Raw genomic sequence first — 7,500 nt, forward strand, 5'->3', positions numbered from 1 at the left:
ACTAGATGGTTCGATTAGTCTTTCGCCCCTATACCCAGCTCCGACGATCGATTTGCACGTCAGAATCGCTACGGACCTCCATCAGGGTTTCCCTGACTTCGTCCTGGCCAGGCATAGTTCACCATCTTTCGGGTCCCAACGTGTACGCTCTAGGTGCGCCTCACCTCGCAATGAGGACGAGACGCCCCGGGAGTGCGGAGGCCGCCGCCCCGTGAAGGCGGGGAAGCCCCATCCTCCCTCGGCCCGCGCAAGGCGAGACCTTCACTTTCATTACGCCTTTAGGTTTCGTACAGCCCAATGACTCGCGCACATGTTAGACTCCTTGGTCCGTGTTTCAAGACGGGTCGTGAAATTGTCCAAAGCTGAAGCGCCGCTGACGGGAGCGATTATTCCGCCCGAGAGCATCCCGAGCCAACAGCGGCGCGGGTCCGGGGCCGGGCCAGGTAGGTCCGTCATCCGGGAAGAACCGCGCGCGCTTGCCGGGAGCCCGAGCGCCCAAAGGGGCGAATCGACTCCTCCAGATATACCGCCGAGCAGCCAGCCAGGACACCGGGGCTCTGCCCAACAGACGCGAACCGAGGCCCGCGGAAGGACAGGCTGCGCACCCGGGCCGTAGGCCGGCACCCAGCGGGTCGCGACGTCCTACTAGGGGAGAAGTGCGGCCCACCGCACACCGGAACGGCCCCACCCCGCGGCGAGTGGAAAGGCAACCGGACACGACCCCGCCGCGGATTGCTCCGCGCGGGCGGCGGCCCATCTGCCGAGGGCGGAGGCCAGTGGCCGGATGGGCGTGAATCTCACCCGTTCGACCTTTCGGACTTCTCACGTTTACCCCAGAACGGTTTCACGTACTTTGAACTCTCTCTTCAAAGTTCTTTTCAACTTTCCCTCACGGTACTTGTTCGCTATCGGTCTCGTGGTCATATTTAGTCTCAGATGGAGTTTACCACCCACTTGGAGCTGCACTCTCAAGCAACCCGACTCGAAGGAGAGGTCCCGCCGACGCTCGCACCGGCCGCTACGGGCCTGGCACCCTCTACGGGCCGTGGCCTCATTCAAGTTGGACTTGGGCTCGGCGCGAGGCGTCGGGGTAGTGGACCCTCCCAAACACCACATGCCACGACAGGCGGCAGCCTGCGGGGTTCGGTGCTGGACTCTTCCCTGTTCGCTCGCCGCTACTGGGGGAATCCTTGTTAGTTTCTTTTCCTCCGCTTAGTAATATGCTTAAATTCAGCGGGTAGTCTCGCCTGCTCTGAGGTCGTTGTACGAGGTGTCGCACGCCACACCGCCAGCCGGCTGTGCACGCTACCGAGACAGTACCGGTATGCGAACCGCCAGGCGACGGGCGCGCATCGCTCGTTTGAGGGGACGTGGCCGGCCCCACAGGCCGGCACGACACACCCACGTCTCCGAAGCGGGACAAACGCCGCGCGCTTCAGTTTACGTAGCCGACCCTCAGCCAGACGTGGCCCGGGAACGGAATCCATGGACCGCAATGTGCGTTCGAAACGTCGATGTTCATGTGTCCTGCAGTTCACATGTCGACGCGCAATTTGCTGCGTTCTTCATCGACCCACGAGCCGAGTGATCCACCGTCCTGGGTGATCTTTTTACAGTTTCCACTGTCTCTTTCAAAACAGTTGCATAGGCGGGACTGAGGCGTTCGACGGCCCCTGTTCCAGTGTTTTGTGTCCAACGGCCTCACGGCCGATGGGCGTCGTACGGCTCCACTCCGGAGCGGACAGGCACTCGGGCGAACGTCATTCAAAACCGGCGCGAGGCGCCAGGTGCCGCAGGCCAGCCGCTCAGAGCTTCAGCGCTCGTACCACACAACATTTGTCCGTTAGTTTTGAGAAGCACGCGTGGTCCCGCACGCGGCGCACAGCTACTGCGAGCCGTACAGGTAGCGTGTTGCACGACACGACACGCACATCGAAAGACATGCAGTCTAGTCGGTAATGATCCTTCCGCAGGTTCACCTACGGAAACCTTGTTACGACTTTTACTTCCTCTAAATGATCAAGTTTGGTCATCTTTCCGGTAGCATCGGCAACGACAGAGTCGATGCCGCGTACCAGTCGAAGACCTCACTAAATCATTCAATCGGTAGTAGCGACGGGCGGTGTGTACAAAGGGCAGGGACGTAATCAACGCGAGCTTATGACTCGCGCTTACTGGGAATTCCTCGTTCATGGGGAACAATTGCAAGCCCCAATCCCTAGCACGAAGGAGGTTCAGCGGGTTACCCCGACCTTTCGGCCTAGGAAGACACGCTGATTCCTTCAGTGTAGCGCGCGTGCGGCCCAGAACATCTAAGGGCATCACAGACCTTGTTATTGCTCAATCTCGTGCGGCTAGAAGCCGCCTGTCCCTCTAAGAAGAAAAGTAATCGCTGACAGCACGAAGGATGTCACGCGACTAGTTAGCAGGCTAGAGTCTCGTTCGTTATCGGAATTAACCAGACAAATCGCTCCACCAACTAAGAACGGCCATGCACCACCACCCACCGAATCAAGAAAGAGCTATCAATCTGTCAATCCTTCCGGTGTCCGGGCCTGGTGAGGTTTCCCGTGTTGAGTCAAATTAAGCCGCAGGCTCCACTCCTGGTGGTGCCCTTCCGTCAATTCCTTTAAGTTTCAGCTTTGCAACCATACTTCCCCCGGAACCCAAAAGCTTTGGTTTCCCGGAGGCTGCCCGCCGAGTCATCGGAGGAACTGCGGCGGATCGCTGGCTGGCATCGTTTATGGTTAGAACTAGGGCGGTATCTGATCGCCTTCGAACCTCTAACTTTCGTTCTTGATTAATGAAAACATACTTGGCAAATGCTTTCGCTTCTGTTCGTCTTGCGACGATCCAAGAATTTCACCTCTAACGTCGCAATACGAATGCCCCGCCTGTCCCTATTAATCATTACCTCGGGTTCCGAAAACCAACAAAATAGAACCGAGGTCCTATTCCATTATTCCATGCACACAGTATTCAGGCGGGCTTGCCTGCTTTAAGCACTCTAATTTGTTCAAAGTAAACGTGCCGGCCCACCGAGACACTCAATAAAGAGCACCCTGGTAGGATTTCAACGGGGTCCGCCTCGGGACGCACGAGCACGCACGAGGCGGTCGCACGCCTTCGGCTCGCCCCACCGGCAGGACGTCCCACGATACATGCCAGTTAAACACCGACGGGCGGTGAACCAACAGCGTGGGACACAAATCCAACTACGAGCTTTTTAACCGCAACAACTTTAATATACGCTATTGGAGCTGGAATTACCGCGGCTGCTGGCACCAGACTTGCCCTCCAATAGATACTCGTTAAAGGATTTAAAGTGTACTCATTCCGATTACGGGGCCTCGGATGAGTCCCGTATCGTTATTTTTCGTCACTACCTCCCCGTGCCGGGAGTGGGTAATTTGCGCGCCTGCTGCCTTCCTTGGATGTGGTAGCCGTTTCTCAGGCTCCCTCTCCGGAATCGAACCCTGATTCCCCGTTACCCGTTACAACCATGGTAGGCGCAGAACCTACCATCGACAGTTGATAAGGCAGACATTTGAAAGATGCGTCGCCGGTACGAAGACCGTGCGATCAGCCCAAAGTTATTCAGAGTCACCAAGGCAAACGGACCGGACGAGCCGACCGATTGGTTTTGATCTAATAAAAGCGTCCCTTCCATCTCTGGTCGGGACTCTGTTTGCATGTATTAGCTCTAGAATTACCACAGTTATCCAAGTAACGTGGGTACGATCTAAGGAACCATAACTGATTTAATGAGCCATTCGCGGTTTTCACCTTAATGCGGCTTGTACTGAGACATGCATGGCTTAATCTTTGAGACAAGCATATGACTACTGGCAGGATCAACCAGGGAGCTGCGTCAACTAGAGCTGAGCAGCCGGCCGCCCGGGAGTGTGTCCCGGAGGCCCGCGCGAACACGCAAGCGTCCGCTCAATTATTCTGCAAACAGGAGGAGGCTGGGCTCCCCTGCACGATACACCTCGAAACCCTCTCAGGTCCCGGCGGCGCGCAGCGCCGTCCTAAGTACTTGGTCGGGTTCGAGAGAGGCGCAATCGCCCGAGATAGGCGAGTAGACGCTTTCAGTGCGACCACCCGTGCTCCCAACTGAGCTTGCGCTGCCGACAGAGGCCCGGGAGCGTGCTGTCGTGGTGTTGCCGGCGGGAGACAACACGCGGCCACAAACAGTGACCGGGCAGCTCCAACGCCAGCGCCACAGAGGGGCAGAGCCCCACTTGGGTGCCAAAGCGAACTCTCCCAGCACAGCGCACGCGCCAACACATCCGCACAGCTGCGATACAAACCACCTGCGAGAACCGCGGGGGGCGACCGAGCAGCAGACGGCGTCGCGGCGCCGAGTGCGGGCGGCGGCGCATCCTCAACGCACACAGTCCTCAATCGGACCAGCACACTGCAGATGTCCACCGCGCTTCGCACCGGGCCCGGGAGGACCCACTTTGGCCGCACGGCGCCGCGCGCTGGGTGCGCCGGCACGCAGATGCGCCGCCTGCCGCGTCCGTCAGCCGGCGCGCCTGCCACTGGGCGCCCCCACCAGCCGGCTGCCGCGCGTGCGCCCACGCAGCGCGCGGCCAGCACGCCGGGCGCCCCCCCCTCACCGGCCGGGGACGGTCCCACCCAGCCACCGCCGCGTATCGCTTCATACCACATGCCACTCACGTTCGTGGGTATGACGGGTGTCGCTGAAGCAACCGGTTAATACCTGTACCGATCGTCGATATCAACGATTCACCTCCAGCGCGAACAACCGCGCAACAACGGATTTCCAGTTCATTTGCGTAACTTGGGCAGCAAACGTAGACGTCCATCTACATTTGCGAATTCAATGGGTCTTGCATGCCTGGATGTTATGAGTCACGACACGCCACATCAGTCCACATACATGCTGCGACGTATGCACGAGAGAACACGTGGAAGGTGGCCCGCGTACGTATGCCGATGCCATTGCACAGCTGCGAAGCTCATTGAACACGCAAACTCCTGACTGACGAACTAGAGGCGACAGGGGAGGGGGGGGGGGGGGGGGGGGGGCGATATACGTCTTATAGCAGTACACATTACAGTGGATAGCGGGACCATGTGGAACGTACGCAACACTCGCTAGATGTTGTGAGGGTAGGCACCGTAACATGATTCAATACGCAGGACACCAGAGTGTGCGCGCAGCGAACTATGTTGAGAGGGTTGCGATTAGGCAACGCTACACGAATTTCTAGATTCATATAACAAACAATTACGTGGGTTAGGTTAGGGCGCAACGTGGGTTAGGTTAGGGCCCAACTTAGGTTAGGTTAGGGCCCAACTTAGGTTAGGTTAGGGCCCAACTTAGGTTAGGTTAGGGCCCAACTTAGGTTAGGTTAGGGCCCAACTTAGGTTAGGTTAGGGCCCAACTTAGGTTAGGTTAGGGCCCAACTTAGGTTAGGTTAGGGCCCAACTTAGGTTAGGTTAGGGCCCAACTTAGGTTAGGTTAGGGCCCAACTTAGGTTAGGTTAGGGCCCAACTTAGGTTAGGTTAGGGCCCAACTTAGGTTAGGTTAGGGCCCAACTTAGGTTAGGTTAGGGCCCAACTTAGGTTAGGTTAGGGCCCAACTTAGGTTAGGTTAGGGCCCAACTTAGGTTAGGTTAAGCCCCAACTTAGGTTAGGTTAAGCCCAACTTAGGTTAGGTTAAGCCCCAACTTAGGTTAGGTTAAGCCCCAACTTAGGTTAGGTTAAGCCCCCAACTTAGGTTAGGTTAAGCCCCAACTTAGGTTAGGTTAAGCCCCAACTTAGGTTAGGTTAAGCCCCAACTTAGGTTAGGTTAAGCCCCAACTTAGGTTAGGTTAAGGCGCAACATAGGTTAGGTTAAGGCGCAACATAGGTTAGGTTAAGGCGCAACATAGGTTAGGTTAAGGCGCAACATAGGTTAGGTTAAGGCGCAACATAGGTTAGGTTAAGGCGCAACATAGGTTAGGTTAAGGCGCAACATAGGTTAGGTTAAGGCGCAACATAGGTTAGGGTTAAGGCGCAACATAGGTTAGGTTAAGGCGCAACATAGGTTAGGTTAAGGCGCAACATAGGTTAGGTTAAGGCGCAACATAGTTAGGTTAAGGCGCAACATAGGTTAGGTTAAGGCGCAACATAGGTTAGGTTAAGGCGCAACATAGGTTAGGTTAAGGCGCAACATAGGTTAGGTTAAGGTGCAACATAGGTTAGGTTAAGGTGCAACATAGGTTAGGTTAAGGTGCAACATAGGTTAGGTTAAGGTGCAACATAGGTTAGGTTAAGGTGCAACATAGGTTAGGTTAAGGGATGGTGTATGAGGGGGGAGGGGACGAGGTTCGTTCATAGTGATGATGGTAAGTGGACGCCTGAGGCACCCTGAGATGTGTCACGTCAGGATGCATCTTTCTCTCAGGGGAGGTGGTGCGCCGGTTGCGTGGGTGTGGCAAGGGAGTGGCAGGCCTGTGTCTTTCATTCCTGCCATTGCTTATATGCTGTGAGACAAGGCAGTGTGGTGGTGTTGGTTGCACCCCTGTCTAGGACATGTGTGGGTGTTTGTGGCTTATCTGAGTAATGATGGTTGTTGGAAGAGTGAGATATTCTGTTTTTGGGGTGGACCTCCTGGTTTTGTTATCATAGTGTGAATGGTGTAATGTGGCGGAGAGGATGCACTGGATGTTGTTCCATGCTGGTGCTTAGATATCTTGTCTGTGTCTGTTACAGCCAGAGAGTAGTGTGTGATAGAGTGTCTGGGTGACGTGTAGTTCGCATGTGTGCACAGACTGTCAGCATGTATAGGGACTGTTGTATGTCGTATGCCATCTATATTCCGATGGCTCTGCATCTATTAGTAATCAGCGCCATGTATCAGTTTAATCTGGTTGCGGTCACGCGGTGTTCTATCTCTGTACAGTAGTAGAGGTGCGACTGCACTACGTAGCTACCCCTTGCGGCAGCTTTCCCCGGTGTATGGCATACGATTATCGGCAATCAGTCGATTAGTGACAACTGGTCGTGTGACAACGTCACATGTCTGCGGGTGGGATACGCTACACCCTGCCTGTGGGTCAGGGCTCAGGAAAGCTCTCCTGACACTGAGCGCTCGGACCGTCATTACCCGTCTGAGTAATATATTGCGGAGCGCTTTTAGCCATTGCCCAGAGTCTTTGCGACTGCGAGTGCAACGCCCATGGGGATCGACATGGTTGGGGCGCTTTCTAGCTGATCGCTCGGCATCGGAATCCGTACTGTGAGCAACGCAATCGCGCACAGACTTAGAGCATGTGTGGGGACAGCGGGGAATTTCGCATCTTGGATAAAACTCTTCATGAAACGGACGATATAGGGGTGGTTTGCAACTTACGACTGCGAGAAGAGTCCGCCGTTCATCCGCTGGAGTTGCGAGGTGGGCTGTTGGGGTGGAGCACGTACGGGTGCGGGTGGAGTGATTGTCGGTCGACCACTTTCTGCGGCGCAGGGCACTGCGTCGGGGCT

General features: G+C 55.9%; 3 non-coding genes across 3 annotated transcripts in view; all 3 read right to left on the reverse strand.

Moving 5' to 3' along the window:
• LOC126226378 (large subunit ribosomal RNA) overlaps positions 1-1,261 on the reverse strand; it is a 4,213-nt gene extending 2,952 nt beyond the window's left edge. Inside the window, exon 1 of the ribosomal RNA XR_007543922.1 lies at positions 1-1,261. This exon is cut by the window's left edge and continues 2,952 nt beyond it. This is a non-coding gene — a ribosomal RNA (large subunit ribosomal RNA).
• A 188-nt stretch (positions 1,262-1,449) lies between these two features.
• Positions 1,450-1,604, reverse strand: LOC126226370 (5.8S ribosomal RNA). Its single transcript, XR_007543915.1, has one exon. It is a non-coding gene; the product is annotated as a 5.8S ribosomal RNA (ribosomal RNA).
• Positions 1,605-1,956: 352 nt separating this feature from the next.
• Positions 1,957-3,865, reverse strand: LOC126226372 (small subunit ribosomal RNA). Its single transcript, XR_007543917.1, has one exon. It is a non-coding gene; the product is annotated as a small subunit ribosomal RNA (ribosomal RNA).
• Positions 3,866-7,500: the final 3,635 nt, after the last annotated feature.

Source organism: Schistocerca nitens, unplaced genomic scaffold (assembly GCF_023898315.1).
Source record: "Schistocerca nitens isolate TAMUIC-IGC-003100 unplaced genomic scaffold, iqSchNite1.1 HiC_scaffold_303, whole genome shotgun sequence".
In the NCBI taxonomy this organism is placed as follows: domain Eukaryota; kingdom Metazoa; phylum Arthropoda; class Insecta; order Orthoptera; family Acrididae; genus Schistocerca; species Schistocerca nitens.